The 21,939-nt window shown below is 34.3% G+C and overlaps 1 long non-coding RNA gene and 1 pseudogene across 1 annotated transcript; both read left to right on the forward strand.

Moving 5' to 3' along the window:
- The first annotated feature begins 69 nt into the window (after nt 1-69).
- LOC148615464 (uncharacterized) lies at nt 70-3,389 on the forward strand (annotated as a pseudogene).
- Nucleotides 3,390-5,926: 2,537 nt separating this feature from the next.
- LOC148615465 (uncharacterized) lies at nt 5,927-8,986 on the forward strand. The gene is made up of 2 exons (XR_015923891.1): nt 5,927-6,724; nt 8,672-8,986. It is a non-coding gene; the product is annotated as an uncharacterized LOC148615465 (long non-coding RNA).
- The last annotated feature ends 12,953 nt before the right edge of the window (nt 8,987-21,939 follow it).

Genomic DNA, 21,939 nt, shown 5'->3' on the forward strand with positions numbered 1-21,939 from the left:
ATAGTCCTTTTGCCTGTTCGTCCGTCATACATAGGTTCAATTTCACAGTATCATGATATTTCATATTTTTGTCACATTCATTCATTTATACAACTTTTATTTCGGCCGCAACAGTGTGTGGTGTGTACTTTAGAAACATTAGGCACGCATAGTTGTGGAAAGTGTAATACCTCCATTCACGTCATTTGTGGTAAAGAAATCGTAAACTCAGAGGAAGGCTTCGGTAGCAAAGTTCTCTGTCCACACTGCTTTCTTGATACGAGACGTATTCGTCATCGATCATTGGCAAAGGAAAGGCAGGACAAACAGGCCGCGTCTATGGTGAACAGAAGCAAGAAACTACTTGGTACTCCAGAGGTTGGACAAACAGTAGCAGTGCCAATTCCAATGTATGACCGTGGAAAGGGTGACAGTAAAAATCTACTCGGACGGATAGCTGAGGTATTTATTAGACTAAATATTACATCATTAATTACATATCATATCAAATACAATTCACGGCCTCGTATTAAAAATGTTGCGCCATATATTTTTTCACTTTGTCCGTCCGTCTATTTTTCTGTATGTCAGTCTGTCAGTTTTGTGAACACTAAAAATTAAAGATATATGACATAGATGTATAAGCCACACCCTTCCTTGACACAGAAGCAGAAGAATGCTACATCAATTTTATGAAACTACATTTTATATAAAAAAATTATGTAAAAAGACATTGCTTAGTGAGAATGATACAAGTCGTGAAACATCTCTAAGTGTTAGAGAGGCTGCAAATAAACAATCAATTTCCGGCGGCCAGGGTTTCCAACGTTGTAGCTGCACGACAAAATGCAACACAAACAGATGTAAATGCAGGAAAATGGGAAAGTTATTTAACAGCAGATGCCATTCTTCCAACACATGTGACAATAAGTGACAAAATCACTAGCCTTATATATTTCTGTATTATAATGTAAATGTGTTCAATTGTCAATAATTTAATTCACGAGCTTTGGTTTATTTTAAAAGGCCAAAATTAAAGATAAAATATGCACCAGGCAATAGGCCTAATGTCTGCCTCTTTTTTTCAGTCATTAGGCTTATTTCCTAGTCTTTAAGCTTAAAGCCTAACACATTTCAGTCAATAAGGTTATTGACTAGTCAATAGCTTATTGCCTAGGCTTTAGACTTAATGCCTGATTTTGCTTATTGCCGCTAACATATATATAATATATATATATGTATGCTTGTATGTTTAACAAAATAAATGCATATGCTTATGGTTGAATTGTTACACACTTCACAATGTGATTTCGAAAATACCATAACCACAATAAATATCAATAATTAATTAGAATTATTTACTGAGTCACGTCAATGTACTTGGACTGGTGATAAAGAACGATTACTGATTCACGTCTTTGTCAGTATACTTGGACTGGTGATAAAGAACGATAAGATTTTAAAGGCTATTAATATTTAGTTATAGTATCAAAAAGCACATTAACACGTTTAAATTTTGTAATATCAAACCTTAAACAATTTAGTTACATGTAGTCGGTTAATGGATATTTACTAGCAGAAATCAATATAATAAAACTTAAGTAAATTTGAAATTTTGGTGCATCGTTTTTTTTACGCTCAGTGGTCTGCACTGAAGCTTTGTACATTAAAGCTTTGTAAGGCCTTGTTGAAATATGAATTAGCCGAGTATGTTCTTGGTTCAACGTTCGATGTTGTGAACGTTCTAGAGTACATCTGTCTGTAAACACCTCTCTTACAGTGTTAAGAATATGGCCGATCAATTTATAAAATCATAGAAATTCATGCTTTTGGGTTTCTTTTTTTATAAAAAAAAGTTTTGATTTCATAGAAGTAAAGTATTGCTTTGGGAGAAGAAAATAAGCGAAGCAATCTAGTAAGCCTGCCTACATGTAGCCATATGTTTCGTTCTTCGAATTTTATTGGAATTTGGTGTGTGTTTCTTCAATATTTAAGTGTAACATTAATGTTTTTGTATTTGAATTTTTTTGTTGTGAAAAAATCTCTGAAATACTAATGGGATTTCTGTGCTCAATAGACTACGTAGACATCAGACCTTTGATGTTTAACGAAACCCTAGGAAAAAAACACAACATACGAATAAAAAAATCAAAAAACACAAAACCAAAACTAAAAGGAATGCGTTACACACCAATACGAGCAGCAAGAATCTCATTAAAAACCATCTGAAACTTAAACTGAAAAGATAAGATCGATCAAAGTTCTACATAAAAATAGTCTTCTAGTACATAAAAGAAATAACCAAGTACTGGAAAAGTATTTTAGACGGTATTACTTTTTCGACAAAAATTGACTATTTGGAGTTCGAAAACAGTAAAAGTGTATATTTTGTGTGTGTGGGTTGTCTTGTTTTTAATATCCAATGAGTTTGATTTTGTTATGATAGTTTTGCATATGGATCTTCGTATCCTGTTTTCTCGTGAAGTCATGTCTCAAGATTCTGACGCCTCTGAATTGTCCTCTATTTTGACGCCTCGGTATTGATTTTTGCTGGGTGTTAAAAACTGTTATATTTCTATGCCATTGTAATGAATGATAAAATATATGGTTAAAATCATTATGTAAGGATAAGATATGTTTACCAGCCAAGTAAGAATGTAGACTACGTCAAATCAACTAATAAATCAAGGATAAGATATGTTTACCAGCCAAGTAAGAGGTAGACTAGGTTAAATCAACCAATAATGTAAGGATAACACATGTTTACTAGCCAAGTAAGAATGTAGACTACGTCAAATCAACTAATAAATCAAGGATAAGATATGTTTACCAGCCAAGTAAGAGGTAGACTAGGTTAAATCAACCAATAATGTAAGGATAACACATGTTTACTAGCCAAGTAAGAATGTAGACTACGTCAAATCAAATAATAAATTAAGTATAAGATATGTTTACCAGCCAAGTAAGAGGTAGACTAGGTTAAATCAACCAATAATGTAAGGATAACACATGTTTACCAGCCAAATAAGAGGTAGACTAGGTTAAATCAACCAAAAATGTAAGGATAAGATATGTTTACCAGCCAGGTAAGGAGTAGACTAGGTTAAATCAACCAATAATGTAAGGATGACACATGTTTACCAGCCAAGTAAGAGGTAGACTAGGTTAAATCAACCAAAAATGTAAGAATAAGATATGTTTACCAGCTAGGTAAGAGGTAGACTAGGTTAAATCAACCAAAAATGTAAGGATAAGATATGTTTACCAGCCAAGTAAGAGGTAGACTAGGTTAAATCAACCAAAAATGTAAGAATAAGATATGTTTACCAGCCAGGTAAGAGGTAGACTAGGTTAAATCAACCAAAAATGTAAGGATAAGATATGTTTACCAGTCAGGTAAGAAGTGGACTAGGTTAAATCAACCAATAATGTAAGGATGACACATGTTTACCAACCAAGTAAGAGGTAGACTAGGTTAAATCAACCAATAATGTAAGGATGACACATGTTTACCAACCAAGTAAGACGAAGACTACGTCAAATCAACTAATGATGTAAGGATGACACATGTTTACCTACCAAGTAAGAGGTAGACTAGGTTAAATCAACCAATAATGTAAGGATGACACATGTTTACCAACCAAGTAAGACGAAGACTACGTCAAATCAACTAATGATGTAAGGATGACACATGTTTACCAACCAAGTAAGAGGTAGACTAGGTTAAATCAACCAAAAATGAAAGGATAAGACATGTTTACCAGCCAGGTAAGAAGTAGACTAGGTTATATCAACCAATAATGTAAGGATGACACATGTTTACCAACCAAGTAAGACGAAGACTACGTCAAATCAACTAATGATGTAAGGATGACACATGTTTACCTACCAAGTAAGAGGTAGACTAGGTTAAATCAACCAATAATGTAAGGATGACACATGTTTACCAACCAAGTAAGACGAAGACTACGTCAAATCAACTAATGATGTAAGGATGACACATGTTTACCAACCAAGTAAGAAGTAGACTAGGTTATATCAACCAATAATGTAAGGATAAACTACATGATAGACTAGGGTAAATCCATTAAACCAATCTGTGTATACGAATTTACCATAAGAGAGAAGTACAACATCTATAGGACATTATTACATCATCTAATGGATATTAGTACATAATCTATTTGACACCAGTACACTTTCTATTGGACATTAGTACACTTTCTATGGGACATTAATGCATCATCTATAGGACAAGAGTACACCATCTATAGGACAAGATTACACCATCTATAGGACAAGAGTACACCATCTATTGGACAGTAGTACACTTTCCATGGGACATTAATACATCATATATAGGACATTAGTACACCATCTATAGGATATCAGTACACCATCTATTGGACATTAGTACACCATCTATAGGACATGAGTACACCATCTAAAGAAATTAGTACACCATCTAAAGAAATTAGTACATCATCTAAAGAAATTAGTACATCATTTATGGGGCCTTAGTACACCTTTTATGGGACATTATCAAATGCAGTAAACATGTTTATTTCTCTTAATTTATCACATTCTGAACATTAAAGATTTTGTTTTCTTGGAATGTGAATGTTGACGTCAGACGTTAACTTAAAATGCATCAAATCTTATTGAATATTTTATTATGTTTACCAAATAGTTTAATTTTTTTTATATAATATTGTATTATTTATTTCTAATAGGGCCATTCAAACAGTAAGAACCTTTTGTCAGTGGTGTGATGATATTTATTGGACATAAATTATCAAATCTCTTTATATCTATCATTTATTTTCATGCATTTATTGTAAAATAAAGACATGCGAAAAATATCAAAGAGACGCCACACCAATAAATAATCCATGTGCATGTTTATTTCATTCGCAGATTTTTTTTTAAATATTTGTGTACAGATTAAATTGTAGTGTTCTCTGGTGCAAAAAAATTCATATAAAATTAAATAAACAATAACGATGTTGTGCTATTTATAAGAAAATAGAGGAATTTACAGAATAAAGGAAACGCAATACGACGAAAATTTTAAATTTCTATATACACTTAATTTTGGCTAGCTCTTGAAAAATAATTGAGTCGATATATGGAAATTACTACAATTCTGTGAAAACAACACTTCTGAAGCCACGATTTAACTGCTGTACTTAACTTCATGTTTTATAGATCCAGATTTATTTCATCTTCCCAGAACCAAATATTACAATTGTTACTGGATTTTATCTCAGCAATTGATTATGTGTGTGCAATTGTTATATATTATTTCATCATAGCATACATGTACTGTGGTACATTTCGTTCCTTCTTAATCTTCAAATGAAGATAAATTTGTTCCTTTTTTGTTGTAAAGATGTCTCAATTTGCTTGAAACTCGGAATCTATCATTTTTATTCGAATTGCACATTTTAAAAAGTCAGGGTCAAATCTTATTTTTGTCATTTAGAGTTTGAACAATTTTTTGTATCCCCTGGAGTTTAATGTGAAAATTATTCGGACTATCAGCGAGACTTCTTACATAATAACTATTATTTCACCCATTTACACCTATAAAATCTTTCATATAAAATTGTTTTCATATCGTTATAAATGATTAAAATAATTTATTGTCACGTATTACTTTTAAATTGTTAAAAATATGGCTTTAAATCAGCGAACATGATCAATATGGTTCCACTATTATACACCGTTCTATACTAGTTAGGTTTAACTTGATACACAGAGTACAATATTTCTATATAACTCACTGGAAGTCATAATAAATCTAAGTCAATAAACCAAAACTATTTTATCAGCAATTTTATATTGTTTTAATCGTAATTGTTAAATTTCTTTCACTTTTTAATTAATATTCTTCATTTAATGACAACTGAATTTTTAAATGATTATAAATATAATGCGTGTTTTTTAAATTTTGCTTTAGATTGTCCTGTTTATTCTAATTGCTTCAGTTTTGCGCATAAGACTGTAGTTTTCATTAACTAATGCTCCTTGATTTTACCTGGGAGTGTTTCCACGACATAGGAGATATTTTGTTACAGCAATCAAATATGTGGTACAGATATATTACATTATACGTTGTTAACCAATTATGAAACATTAAATACAAAAATATCACTCATACAGAAAGTTTCGGTATATTGTTCACGAGTTACAATGTGTGATCTCACATCAGAACCAAAATCTGAATCCAAAACAGATTTATACAAGGTGTACTCAAAATGAAAGATATCTGATGTTAACCAAATTCATCATCGACAAACTTTACCATGTACAACACAAGGAATGAAACGTGTTTTGGGGGATTTTTTTTTATTGTCGAACAATCGTACGTAGTTTTTGCTTATCATAAGAAATACTTTAAGGTACCTTCAGGTAATTGTCACACTGCTAATGTCTAAATTCATCAGGATGTCTTCTTTTTTAGCGCTTTAAGACATTTCATAACGACCTTACCCTGTAATTCGTTAACATCTTATTTACAGTGTCTGATTGGGCAGAATTTACCTTTTCTACCATACCCAAAATATCGGGTTTCTGTAGTTCACGCCCACTTTTGCTTTATATTTAAAAGCAAATATATTAAATTGTAAATAAGAGAAGGCCTACATTTATAGAGATAGAAAGCTCAATATGAAACCAATAATCTATTTACTGTGGATTACTTATGTTTTAACTATGTTAATTTTACTATTTAACACGATAGGTAAGAGTTTTATATCAATGATTAATAGTTAATATATGCCATTAAGGCAAGTAGGAATGCTACAATGAAAATACAGCGGTGCACAAAGGCAACTAATTGCAAATGCTCATCTTACAAATTATATATATATATTCATTACAATTCCTTGTTCGCGCTGATAGTTTCTTTCTGTTATTCTCTGTCCTCTTGTGTTGTACAGTTGCATACTGAATTTAGTTCAATTGTACTTGTTTCCTTTTTCAGTTCTTGTGGTTCGAGAAATTTTCTGTTATTTTTTCTATTTCACTGATTACTAATGAAATCATATTTTGTTATTCGCGGATCTAATGGTGTCTTTTTTTATCGTGAACATTATCGTAACATTATCAGCTGCTATGAATGTTGAAAAATAAAAGTCTTCTCTCCTGAACCGTACATTTACCAGTGTTCTTAAAACCTATGTAGAACAGAATCTGTTTTTTTTTCTAAACTTTGTCCTTTACTGATTTAAGATTTGTCGCTCTATCAATGCGAATAAAATTAGAATAGATATCAATATTTTCCATCAGCAAAGAGTAATCAATGGAACCATGATTCTAGCGGATATTAAAAGAATGTAATACAGGGACAAAGACCAGGCATGGAAAACAGACACACAACAAAGAACATAAAATAACCAAAATAATACATACAAAGGAACAAAAGCAATAAATGGAAATAAAATCAGTGTTAAGTATATACATCAAATACAAAACAGTCGACTGACAAACAGTGTGATAGAACTGTGATCTTACCTGCAATCAAATATCCTTCTGAAACAATTAATGTAATATCTGCTATCACACTTTCGTATCACTAATTTAGATCCAACCAAACTTCATGACTGTCACTGCTAATAAAATAATAATAGCCTGGTTTAAACAGAAAACAAATACTACCGGAACCAGATTCAGAAAAAAAAAAAACGTTTTTGTGCAATGGAGTCGGAAAAAATGGCCTAAAAACTGATTATTCACGTCGAGTTTGACATACAAAAAAAGAAGAAGCTTCCAGCAAAGATATTCTATACTATACTATACTATACTATACTATACTATACTTTATTTCTGCTAAACCCATGTAGAAAAATTGGTATACAGATAAACATGCATATTTTACAATATTAATGTACAGTTGTTGAGGAACAAAGATTCTAAAAGGAATTGCTCCAAAATACACAGCAATAATACTAATATAGTTTAAAGGTCACGCTTAAAAATGTTTGAGATAATTTTTGCATCACGTTTCATGTAAGTTTCCCACATCCATTGACAGTCAGCCTTTTTATAATTTGAGATGAAATATAAATCTTCGTTTACAATTACCAATATTTTAATGTGCATCACGCCGCGTCGTACTCTATAAGTGTGTTTCCTTTCCATATTTACGTGATAAAACCAAAGATGCAGTAGTGTGATCATTTTTAGAATTTGACTCCTCCTTTTTATTGCTTTATGGGATTTTTACTCAAGATAAATCAATTTTACTGAAACTGTTTTAATGACATATATTTGGACATCTACCTTTGCAAATTAATATTTGATACCTGAATTTTCAATACGATTACCGGTAAGAGGACGCGAACTATGTCCTCTTTCCAAAAACAATCCTCGTCAAAGTAATGTAGGATAAGATTTTTTGGACCTTAGAGTAAATTTGATTTTTTTTTTAATTCATTTCAGAAACTTTGATTAGATATCTGATTTGTTCGTACTTGATTAATCATATTGAAAAAAAGGCAAAAGAAAAATACACACATGCCATTTTTGTGATGTGAAGTAAACAAAAAGTGATCAATTCAAAGAATTTGAAAAGGCAATAATGTTTTTCCATGTCGGCAGATTTTTATGATGTTGAAGGCCTACCAAACATACACAATATACCGCTAATATAAGCGATTGGTTTTCAAACAAGAATTATAATTTGCAGTTGCAGAAGCCACATGTATAAGAACGACGACAACGACAACAACAACGACGACGACAACTCCCTTGCCCCATCCGGGGAAATAGCTTGCAGTCAATATACTAAAACAAACTGGCGGCTACCAACACGTTGACCATATAATTGTGAGCGATGCAAGCTTTGGTCCTCTTGACTAGTCATTCTAACTTTTCTTTATGATGAGGATAGATGTGAATTTTATATATCATTTTAACTATTCATTGTAAAATTGCTTTAACATTTGTAACTATTGTTGTTTAATACACTGCAATGTTGAATACATAGTACTTAGATACATAACATTGGTTCTGTTTCATTCTTTCTATCAAGGTAATTGTTTAAGATGCCAAATTAAAGGAATGAAGTATTAGTATTCACTGTAAAGATAAAAATGAAGTCGGCGATAATCACATACAGTTTACATATGCTTATTGATTAAACGAACGTGATTTTTATACATTTAAGTTCACACACAATGTTCGCATAATTTTCATATATAGAGTTGCTCATTTACGTCTGTATCTTTGTACGTGTTATTTCAGTTTTTTCATGTTCTTTCTTCTGTGTGTATGCTTTCTTTGTCTAATCACATTCTGTTGATTTCCGCTAGAATCTTTGTTCCCTTGATTTTTTTTTACATAGGATAAAAATTAAAGTTTTTTTTTTTACAAATGATCAAATCAATATATACAAACGAACAAACGAGTCTTATACATATACATATGTAAGGTATCGTATGATTTCTGCTCGAATCTTGGTTCCCTTGACTACACTCTCTCTCTAATCTTGGTTCCCTTGACTACTCTCTCTCGAATCTTGGTTCCCTTGACTACTCTCTCTCACACACATATGTTTTACAATTAATTTTGTCTTGAAAAGTGTACAGCATGTGTGTCACAATTGATGATGTACTAGACACCTTGGGTTCCGTTTATTATAGTCCAATCTTATTGCTAAGATGGACCCTTCAAAATATCTTTCCGCTAGTAACACGGAAAATGGACAAATTGTTGAACATTTTGTACCTGGTCGATGTGTTTAAGGATGTTCGGAACGGAAAGCACGTTACTTCCATTTAAACTCTGTATGATGTTAGACAACAAACTTTACTCAAGGTAAATTACAAAGGCAACCAAAAAAAAGAAAAAAAAGAAAAAAAAACAGTTGTATGAACAGAAACAAATATTAAGAAAGAAGCTGTGTTTGACAATTATATGGTAAAAAGTTAAGGTCGGGACTGTCAATGTCATTGGAAATTCATAAGATAGAATTACCATTTAAAGGTAGATTGTGTTTCAAATATGTTTTGATGAACTGTCATACGGAATGATTAAATCAAAAATAATTTATCATTATAACCAAATATGATTTATTACCATGTATATTGTACATGCTTCCATGTGGTCTGACAATTGGTATTGTGATTTTGGTCGCAAGTTAGTGGAGAGATTATTTAAAATTCATTAAATTTATGTTTTATGAGCCGCCGTTGAGTCTGGTATAGACGTATACTCCTGTACGTAGAGTCTGGTATAGACGTATACCCCTGTACATAAAAAGAAGTGACTTTTGTCATGGCCATGTCATAAGAATAGAAATATAAAGATTGTACTTATTTCTTAACACATTCCTTTACCTAACAAACAAATCATTGATTTACTACAACAGTCATTAGCATAGCACTTTAAGCAGTAAGACTTGTCTAAAGGTCCTTAATTTGTGTACATGTTTAACATAGTATGCTCATCGTCATAGTTTGTCATAATCTCCTTAAAATACACATGCATCAATTTGAACCGAAAAAATAAAAAAAAACCTGTTCTAATTGTTGAATAAAAACAGGACTGAATTTGTGTTCTTGGAGGAAGTTTAAATTTTAAAATATGAAGATAGGACCAATTCAATATTAAATATCATTTGGTTATCGTGTTATAAAAAAACCTAGTAGCAGTGTTAAAACTTGCAGACAATAATTCTATAATATAAATCTGTTTACATCTATAACATGTATCTGTTACATGGAATTTTAAAGTTGACATTTTTCATCCCGGTGTGGTTGTCTCTTTGACTTATTCACCATATCAATTCTCGTTATACTCTAAACTTTTTTATACCTTATTTTTTTATTTTTTTATATATTCTTATTAGGACTGGGGAAATACTGAACACTTCATTCAATAACTAATGTATTGACTGTTTTCTTTCAAACTTTTTTTGGCAATTTTCAATCTGATTTTCTTATATGAGATGTCACATTACAACTAAAAAATATGTTTATATTCAAAATTTGGTATAAAAAGAGAATAAAAACGATAATTAGTGAAACTGATAAACTCTTGTCAAGAAAAAAATATCCATATTACAAATGACAATATCAAGGCATAAACCGAAAATATGGTCCTATTTAGTACAGGTCCGATGGTCCTGGTTAGTACAGATTTGATGGAAACAAATGGTCCTTGTTAGTGCAGGTCCCCCGGAAACAATTGTCCTAGTTAGTACGGGTCCAAAGGAAACGACGATCCCGGTTAGTACGAGCCCGACGGAGTCCCGTTTAGTACAGGTCCGACGGAAACGATGGTCCTAGTTAGTACGATTCCGATGGAAACGGTGGTCCAAGTTAGTACGGGTCCAATGGAAACGATGGTTCCGGTTAGTACGGGCCCGACGGAGTCCCAGTTAGTACAGGTCCAACGGAAACGATGGTCCTGGTTAGTACAGGTCTGTTGGAAACGATGGTCCTGGTTAGTACAGGACCGACGAACACGGTGGTCCTGGTTAGTACGGGTCAGAATGAAACGATGGTCCTGGTAAGTAGAGGTCCGATGGAAACGGTAGTCCTAGTTAGTACGGGTCCAAAGGAAACGATGATCCCGGTTAGTACGAGCCCGACGGAGTCCCGTTTAGTACAGGTCCGACGGAAACGATGGTCCTAGTTAGTACGATTCCGATGGAAACGGTGGTCCAAGTTAGTACGGGTCCAATGGAAACGATGGTTCCGGTTAGTACGGGCCCGACGGAGTCCCAGTTAGTACAGGTCCAACGGAAACGATGGTCCTGGTTAGTACAGGTCTGTTGGAAACGATGGTCCTGGTTAGTACAGGACCGACGAACACGGTGGTCCTGGTTAGTACGGGTCAGAATGAAACGATGGTCCTGGTAAGTAGAGGTCCGATGGAAACGGTAGTCCTAGTTAGTACGGGTCCAAAGGAAACGATGATGCCGGTTAGTACGGGCCCGACGGAGTCCCGTTTAGTACAGGTCCGACGGAAACGATGGTCCTAGTTAGTACGAGTCCAATGGAAACGGTGATTCCGTTTAGTACGGGCCCGACGGAGTCCCAGTTAGTACAGGTCCGACGGAAACGATGGTCCTGGTTAGTACAGGTCTGATGGAAACGATGGTCCTGGTTAGTACAGGTCTGATGGAAACAAATGGTCTTGGTTAGTGCAGGTCCACCGGAAAAGATTGTCCTGGTTAGTACAGGTCCGACGAACACGGTGGTCCTGGTTAGTACGGGTCAGAAGGAAACGATGGTCCTGGTAAGTGCAGGTCTGATGGAAACGATGGTCCTAGTTAGAACAGGTCTGATGAAAACAAATGGTCCTGGTTAGTGCAGGTCCGCCGGAAACGATTGTCCTGGTTAGTACAGGTCCGACGGACACGGTGGTCTGGTTAGTACGGATGAAACGATGGTCCTGGTAAGTACAGGTCCGACGGAAACAGTGCTCCTGGTTAGTACGGGAGATTAGAGGGATAAGAGAATAATGTCAAAGCAATATCGAAATTAGCCACAATGGTCCTGACATGATGTAGGCATATCAAAATCAAATGGTGTAAAGTTAAGTGAAACCTTCCGCTTCCTTGTAGCCATGATAGTTCTGATGTTACTGGATGTTGTGCACACAAGACACAAGTACTATCTTTAAATAAAGATGGCCGACGCAGTAAAATTTTACTTCTAAGTGTCTACATTTCTTTCAAGAAAAAAAAAAAACACATGGCACGCAATTTCAAATTTTCGATAGTTTTTTTTCGAACGCAATGTCAGATTTTCGATACAGCTTTTTTAACGCAACTAAGTTAATTATCAGTATTTGGTCAATCCGGAAACAGTATTTCGATCAGGTGGCTTGCGTTTCCATAGAAGAGCATTCTTAAGGTCAAAAGGTAAAAAGCAAAATTATACCGACTGCGTCGAAAAAATGGGTGAAACAGTTGTCAAATATATAGTAACTTAGGCTCCATATATATATATCGCAATTTTGTTTCCCGATTGGCCAAATTCTGATAACTTCGTGGCGCTCGGAAAAAAAAACTATATCGAAAATTAAAATTGCGTGTCATGTGTTATTTCCTGAATGAAATGTAGATATTATAAATAAAAGGAACCAATTTCATTGCGTCGTCTATCTTTATTTTTAAAGATAGTTCTTGTTTAGTTGTACTTTGCCTTGTCATTTATCCTTTTTAGCTCACCTAGCCGAAAACCATGTGAGCTATTGCCATCACTTGGCGTCCGTCATCGTCGTCGTTAACAATCTTTCAAACTCTTCTCCTCTGACACTACTTGACCCATTGTTCCTTGGTTTATCCTACATTGAACTGATGTGGGGATTTTTTATCCGTTACTTAAAATAGAACATAGGGGGTCAGACAGTAGATTTTCGCATATATCCCCAAAACCGTTAAGTGTAGCCAAAATTTCGACACGAGGTAAAAGTGTTCAGTATGATGAGATCTATCTGTGGTCAAAATTTGGTTTTTAATCCATTAAGCCATGTAAGAGTTATTACCTTTTTTTAACGTTTTTTATGCTATTTTGAATATTATTTCTGTCAAAAATCTTCTCCTCTAACACTACTTGACCAGTTTGAACCAAACTTGGTATGAATGATTCTTGTGGTATCCTACATTGACCTGATGTAAAGATTTTATCCGTGGAAAAACATGACTGCTGTTACAAAAATAAATTTTAGAAAATCAGACAGTAGTTTTTTGCATATAACTCCAAAACCGTTAGTTACCCAACTTCTTTTGATTGCTGAAATGATCCTTATTATAAGACTTACAAAAGTCTCCAGGGATAAAAGTTGTCAGACGATTCCTTGTAAGAATTATTGCACGTGAGAGGGAATTTGTCAGCCAATTTCTTGAAAACTTGGATAGATAGAAACTTTCCATTGCTGAAATGATCCTTATGATAAGTCCTACCAAAGTCTTCTTGAGTCAAAATTGTTGAACAACTTTTTGTTAAATTTATTGCCCTTGAAAAGCAAAATTCAACCAGGTGAGCGATTCAGACTCCTGGCAGCCTCTTGTCTTATTAAGTCGTAAACTTAAGGGGGCGAATGTTTCGTGTCTGTTCAATGTCATGAACCTCTAGCTTTGGATAGTCTTGTGTCGTTTGGAATGTTTTTTTTCTAAGATTAGTATATCGGGTATGATGTTATGCCCATTACACTTAACCAGTATTTTTCCAAGGGAACTCCTGATGTGGAAAATTTCTCATGTTCCTTGAAGGCCAATAAACTATCTTTTCCTCCTTTCGCACAGTCTGATGGGGTTGTTGTCTCTTTGGCACCTTTCCCGATTACCATTTAGTTTTTTTTATATACATATTTTCATATTTTCTTTAAACTTACTCTGAGAACGTGAGGAAACCAGTATTTATTTCAAAAACTGTATTTGTCATATTTGAAGATTAAATCGACGGTGTTTGACATGATAATTGACATTGTGGTGTCATAGCATTAACTTATCTTTCGAATTAAATAAGTCATATCTAATGGAAAACTTAAACCATGTTAATCTTACAGTCATATAAATAACTCTAATTAAATTTAACAATTTCATCTAAAAATCAATTAATGGATGCAGTTTTTTTTTAGTATTATCATGCCCACGGTTGAATATCTGTAAAGCAACGCGTGTATTCAATTTATAATGAGTTGGTATTCACCAAAGTTTGTAATATTATCTTAACTGAATATTACTAGGCGAATATTTATCGATTTGATAAATACTATATAAATGGTTGGAATCGAATCATAAAAAGAAAAAAAATGAACGATCATTTTTCAAATGTATATTTATTTTTTTAAATTTATTATGTCAGTATGTAGCTATGGAAAATACTGGTGCACAAGAAACTGTTGGCGCAGATAAAACAAAGATGGGAACATTAACTAATAAAAATACATGCAAAACAAACAGTTATACCTCTGTGAACAGAAAAAAAAACTAGCTTGCTTCGTACTTTATCAATTTACATTTCTGTACTTAAGTCTCAATACTCATATTACAATATATCTTTTATAAATAATTATTAAACAATAATGTTTGTTTGTTCGTTCGTTTGTTTGTTTGTTTGTTTGTTCTTTTTTGTTTTGTTTTGTTTTTTTTTCTATAGTGCAATGCAACCATGTTTTAACTTGTGTTTTAAACAGTTATATCTTGTATAAATTAAACGTCAAAGTTCAGTATAAACCAAAAATAAATCATAAATTGTGTTTAAAAGGTCTGCTATTATACAAAAAATATCACATATTTCTGATATCGATTATTTGGCAATAATTCGAACTGTCAATGATTAAATAACACTATAACAATGAAGTTGAAAAAGATAGCACTTTCCGAATATCCGTTACATCCTTCATTTCGCGCATTATAAAGCTAGAACATCGTTGCTTCTAGGAGATAATTCGACTGTCTTAGTGGATATAAACCACTAAAATCGCCGAAAAATCTTTCGTAACACAGTGTTAGCCAATCATTTGCACGATATGAATGACGCTGACAATCAGCTGACTGTTCCTATACCTGGTTTAATTTTCGTTTTCGTGCCAACATATATACTCAATACTGATAGACCTGGTTTGCACTCATATGTTTGTTTGTTTGTTTGTTTGTTTGTTGGGGTTTAACGTCCGAGCAGCAATATTTCAGCTATATTCAGACGATGAACATGAAAGTAATGATAAAATGAACATGAAATGATGATGAAATGAAAAAGGGATGGGACACAAGGATAATGGGGTCGACAAAATTTGATTGCCATTGGAAATAGGGAGAGGTGGGTAGGGTCGGGGAATTTAGCCTCCTGTGGCGGAGCCCTATGGTTCCTACTCCGGGAGAATACCACAGTAGGGTTCTTTAACGTGCGAGGAACGTGGCATCTTTCCCAACACGGTGCACCACTATGGTTTGCGGTCAGGTTTTCCGTATTATAGCCTGATAACCTCAGCATGTAACACGCCAGGGGTACCCCATTCAACCACCTGGGGCACACATCCCAGTTGCTCTGTGGGCAGAGCGCCCTAGCCCCCGGCAAGGGTTCTGAGCACTATTTCGTCGCCTTATACGACAAGCTTAGCGCTGCTGCAGGCCTATTCTTTTAACACCCGGACCTGCATGGAGCTGCACTCATATGTGTCATACATGACGGACTGGGGTGTTTCTTAACGCCCTTGGCTATAGTTTGGGGTCTCTCACGGACGGTGTAAAGCATCAAAGCGTTTACACAGTACCCGGGCTTAGTCAAACCCGTAACTGTGGGTCATTGTGTATTCGGGGAAATTAATTGTCATGTGACCACGTTCATTCATTAAATTCATTAAAATTAATACATTATCACGTGATTTGATGTCGATCGGTGACCTAGTGATGCACGCTATATACAACGTTGTATAGACTACAGCAGCATTTGCTGAATCTTTGACCCATCAAAATAAATTTTGGGATAAAATCAACATCTTCTAGTGCATGTAACTAGGACAGATTTTGATTGATGAGAAATTTTCAAGGCCGAAAAAAAGGTTATGTTTCTGAGCACTATTCTTAAATATTTTAGGGTCGTTGGGTAGGGATTTCTATTTCCATTTGATATTTTTGAAATGAAATAAGTCATAAAGATACAATGAAAACCAAATATCCAAAAAACTAAACATGTAATAGACCTAATCCACAGCATAATCCCTTTTGGGATTCGGCGCATGAGTATTTTTTTGTGTTTTGTTTTTTTTGTTTTGACGGAGGTGGTAAAAATAAAAAAATATCTCAAGTGCCGAAATTTCAAAAAGGGACTATCCACGACCAAGAGCACACTCATGGCATATGTGTTTTCAATTTTTTTCTTTTTTTTCTTAAAGATAATTGCCAGAATTTTTACGTTATTTTTTCTTCAAAATTTCAAATTTCAAAAGCTTACAATGTCGGAAACATTTTTTAGGCCTAAATGGATGGTCAATTTATTACCCCAGTAGTGCTAGGGATTGTCTGGCAAGCTTTTTTCCGACCTAAAGATTTTAAGAAAAGTTAATGACAGCGTTGTGAAGTGCTGAATGTACATACACATTATGTTGGTTCTGAAACCAAATGATACTGGCAGTGCCTCTTGATATATTTTATACAGGTGCAAAACAAGTATACAGTTTTTGTCCAAAGAAACATTTTCAGGCTATAAATGTATGTGACTATTTAGAATTAGATAAAATTGTTTGATAGGAGATTTACTTGAAATATTGATTTTGAAGTGTTAATTGTGAGTCAGTACCGATGGATTTAGCCATAAAGTCCTTTATATGCGTGTATTGTACTTTTGTTTAATAAGAATTTCGAATGTTTTTCGTCGAGTACATGACTGAAAGTGGGAAAATTGTCCATTATGCCATTTTATTCTCCTTTGCTAGAGAACTGTTTAACTATGACTAATGTAAAAACAAAGACATTATAGATATAAATTCTTAGCAAACCATTCACTACTAATTGGGTGCTGACAGCGACGTCATCGTCGGCGGCGTCCGTGTCGTCGTCGTCCATTTTCACTTTATATTCATGCGATGACTTTATGGTTATGGTTATATTATGAAATTTTGATATGATTTTACTAGTAACTAATTAATGATTGTTCCTATTTCATTTTGTTTATTTTAATTGCCCCTACCAATTTAAAATTTGGGCCGTCCATGTAACTGACAGACACCACAAACTGTCGGTTTCTGTTGATCTAAAAAAAAAAAGAGAGAAAAACTGAGATCCCAGAATTTTACCAAGCTAACCTACATGAAGTGAAATGCCCAATCCTTATTAACATGACATAGCAAGTTCATCACATCCATGCAAGTACATCTTCAAGGAAGAATATGTATATGACATGTCTTATGGTTGTGTCAAGTCATTGTGGAATTTGTTCCCCATTTATTGATATATGTAGATATTTAGTAACACATGTTGATGTATATTTATAAACATGTGCATAATTCAATTACTGATTTCAATAGAGTCCGAGTTTCTCATTTACTTTTGTTACTTTGTAAGTATTATTTTAGTTATCATATGTTCATTGTTGTGTTTGTCTGTTTTCCATGTCTGGTCTTTGTCCCTGGATTACATGCCTTTGCTTTCCGCTAGAATCTTGTTTCCATTGGTTACTCTTTCAAGACAAAACGTATGTTTGTTCAAATTAGCTCTTTGCTGCGTCCATAATTGCCCCTCGGGCAATACCAGTCTGTGTTCACACTTGTTAAATTAAAAAAAACACACACATTCACACATACACACACAAGTAAAACAGCGATCGTCATAAGAAAAGGATCATTTGTTTCTTTTCATTTTAATTATGTTTAAATATCATGACCTTACAATGAATATCAGAGTTGCATTTAGGAATACTTCAAAATTACTACATTAGCAAACAAAAGCTTGTCGAATGATTGCCCGACCCCAACATGTATAATAGCAGCGATCTCTATCTCGTCGATGTGTTGCTCGACGCTAGTATGTATAATAGCATCGATCTCTAGCTCGTCGATGTGTTGCTCGACACCAACATATACAATAGCAGCGATCTCTAGCTTGTCGGTGTGTTGCTCGACACCAACATGTATAACAGTAGCGACCTCTAGCTCGTCGATGTGTTGCTCGACATCAACATGTATAATAGTAATGATATCTAGCTTGTCGATGAATAACTGATGCTCATCTTTAACAAGTGCTGTGAGTACTAAGTCGTGTTTGAGTATTACACTACATCATATCTATTCAGTACACTGGAATTGTAGTGATCAATTATTTCTAATGTTGTAAGTTTTTATGGTTTTGTCATTCTTTAATTTGGTCTGAGCTAGCTTTCAGTTACTGTGAGCATTTTATATGGGTAATTCTTTTTGTCAATTTGGTGTATCTTCTATCGTTAGGGTAATTCATGGAGAGAATTGATCTATTATTGATTTTTCAATCCTTTTTTTACCTTTTATTAAAGTGGGTGGTTTTTGCCTTATAAAACTTGTTTAGCATATTTCATGCGCCTGTTTACATAACAGCCAACAGTCGGGGGATGTTGGTCTACATAAGTCAGGAGATGTTGGTCTACATAACAGTCAGGAGATGTTAGTCTACACAACAGTCAGATGTTGGTCCACATAACAGTCAGGGGATGTTGGTCTACATAACAGTTAGGAGATATTGGTCTACATAACAGTCAGGAGACGTTGGTCTACATAACAGTCAGGAGACGTTGGTCATCCATGTGACATTATTATACATTTATGTTTGATTATTAGAAATGTTCTTTGAACATTATCCTTGTTGTCGGGACTTTCAGAGCCTGCATAAAGGTGTGTTGAAGACCTTATGTTGACATTTGGCAGTATTTACTGTTTTGGATTTTAAATGACCAGTATACGCTGACCAGAGCATCTGTTACGTCAGTAACTACAAGCTTGTCGATGGGATGTCTATTCCTCACATAAAACTGATCTTTTTTATACCGCATGGAACAACATAAGAAGCTCGGCAAATCAGAAAAAAAAACACTTCGCCCACCAGTACACGCGTTTAGTTGTTCCCTTGTCTTCTAGCGTTATGGTTTTCGGTTTAATCGAGTCTGGTTTAACCTTAAGCTTTGCTTTCTGTGTGGCATTCTTGTGTTTGTAGAGCCTGTTGACTCGTTTACTTGGCTTTCTGTGTAATTTTCTCTGTTAAGTAATTCCTGCTGGTTGACTAATTTACGTATTTCTCGGGTGATATTCTTGTGTATAACAATTGAACATGGTTAAATCTTCGTTTCTTGAGCATATTTTGTAATTTTCCTGGATTGGTGTACCTATGTACGTATGGTATTGTGTAACTCGTTAACTTTAGTAGCTTCCTTTGTAATTTTCTTGTGTTTGGAAAAGTTCACAGTTGGTGAACTCGATCATTTTCTTTCTTTACTTCGTAATTTTTTAATGCTTGTTTTAATCTTGTGTGAGTAGTTCGCTCAGTTTTCTTTGTTATTTTCTTGGTTTTGTTTAAGGATCGCGTGACTAGTATATTTAACTTTGTGTTTGTTAAATTAGGAGTCTTGTGTAACTCTAGTTTACTTATCTGTGTGCTTTTCTCGTGTTTGATATGAATAATTTATTCAACTTCCTGTGTCTGTCCGACAGTTTCACCAATCGTCATTTGTGTGCGCTTTAGTTTTACTTACATATATTTATCTGTATACCACGTTTGTATTGTGCTTATCAAAGAATATGTATTATTCTCACAAACTGTTTCATGTTCATTTTATCATCCATTTCATGTTCATCGTCTGAATATACCTGAAATATTGCTGCTCGGACGTTAAACCCCAACAATCAATCAATCAATCAATCACAAACTGTTTGCCTGGTTAATGAATAATATCCTTTGAAATCTTCTATAAAATTCTTGACACGACATTATTGTTTCTTTTTATTGTTATATGTTTTATCAAGTTCAAAATCAAAAGATGTTCCGGCGTTTTTACATATATAGTTGATATCGTCCCATGTTTTGTGTTGATTTTTGATTATCTTAATTTAATTTTCCACTATTTCCATTATTTCATTCCTTCTGTTAGTGCTACAGTTTTTTTTTTTGTTTTTTTTTGCGTTACGTCTTGTTTTCCTTCTCTTCAGTTTTCATGTGTAATCGCTTCATTGTGTAGATCGTCATTGTTCTCTGTTTTCCACGTTTGTGGCCATGTATTTGGATTTTAACGTATTTGAATTATCTCATTGTTCACACTTTGGTATTTGTTTGCCTATATTTTCTATCACTAGTGATACAACTCTAACATTGGCGCCTCAAATTACACGATGTAGTTCATATACAGGTTGTAATTTTCTAACATTTGTTAATTTCGCTTCTTGTGAGGTATTTTTGATGCATGTTCAAACGACCACCCAGGAGCTCAAGTTTGTGACGACGAATATATTTCTTGCAAAATTACTCAAAGATAAACAACTGCAATGGAGCAACATTGAAATAAGAACATTTCCATAACAAGTATTTATGTTTAGTTAAACTGTGTTACAATAAAATGCTCTACCATATGTCAGTCATTGTAGTTATTTTAGAACCTCCAAAATATACGATACAAACTTTTCAAAATTTCCATAGCCATTTTTATTCACTATTTAATTTTTTTAAATGTTTTATATTGTTGACCACTCGGCCAACTTGGCTATATGAAATATAGATTTTGGTTAACCGGGTGATACTTCCTCGTAAGTAAATCTAGAGCGCGAACATTAGCTCATGATGTAACTGAACAGGACAACCTCTGATGGTATCGAGTAAGACAACAGAGGATCTGTAACAGTGTACGAATTCAGCCACACCAAGTATATACTACAAATAAGAAGTCTAATGGGGTGAGGCAACTCTACCATCTTACTTGCTAGTACATTACTATGTAGATACATAGCACGGCGAGGATCAACATAGTATGTTAATACAAGGATGCATATATATATATATATATATATATAACCAATTCTAAACTATACCCAACTCTAGAATCGATGCGAGGTTGGTCGCTCCCTCAGCTGGACTCGAACCCCTTCTCTTCTCTGACATCTATGGCAACACAGCCTGAACTAAGTATAACGCTCTAGACCATTCGGCCAACCAGGCTATACAATATAGCTTTCGTTAACCGCATGATACCCTCTCGTAAGTAAATCTAGAGCGCGAACATTAGCACATGATGTAACTGAACAGGACAACAAATATATATATGTATATAAACGTCTCAGAATTTGACGACTCTATTCGCTACACTGCTCCATCGGATCAAATTGACCCAGGGAAGATAATGTAAACTAGCTGGCCGAGTGGTCTAGGGCGCTGGACTTAGTGCAGGCGGTCTTGCCATAGATATCACAGCGGTACGAGTTCGAGTCCCGCGGAGGGAACGACCAACAATTTGTATCGCAAATTTGACAGTTCTAACATCGTTGGGA

Source organism: Perna viridis, chromosome 6 (genome assembly GCF_037379345.1).
Source record: "Perna viridis isolate PV_CMFRI_1.1 ecotype Kerala chromosome 6, ASM3737934v1, whole genome shotgun sequence".
In the NCBI taxonomy this organism is placed as follows: Eukaryota; Metazoa; Mollusca; class Bivalvia; order Mytilida; family Mytilidae; genus Perna; species Perna viridis.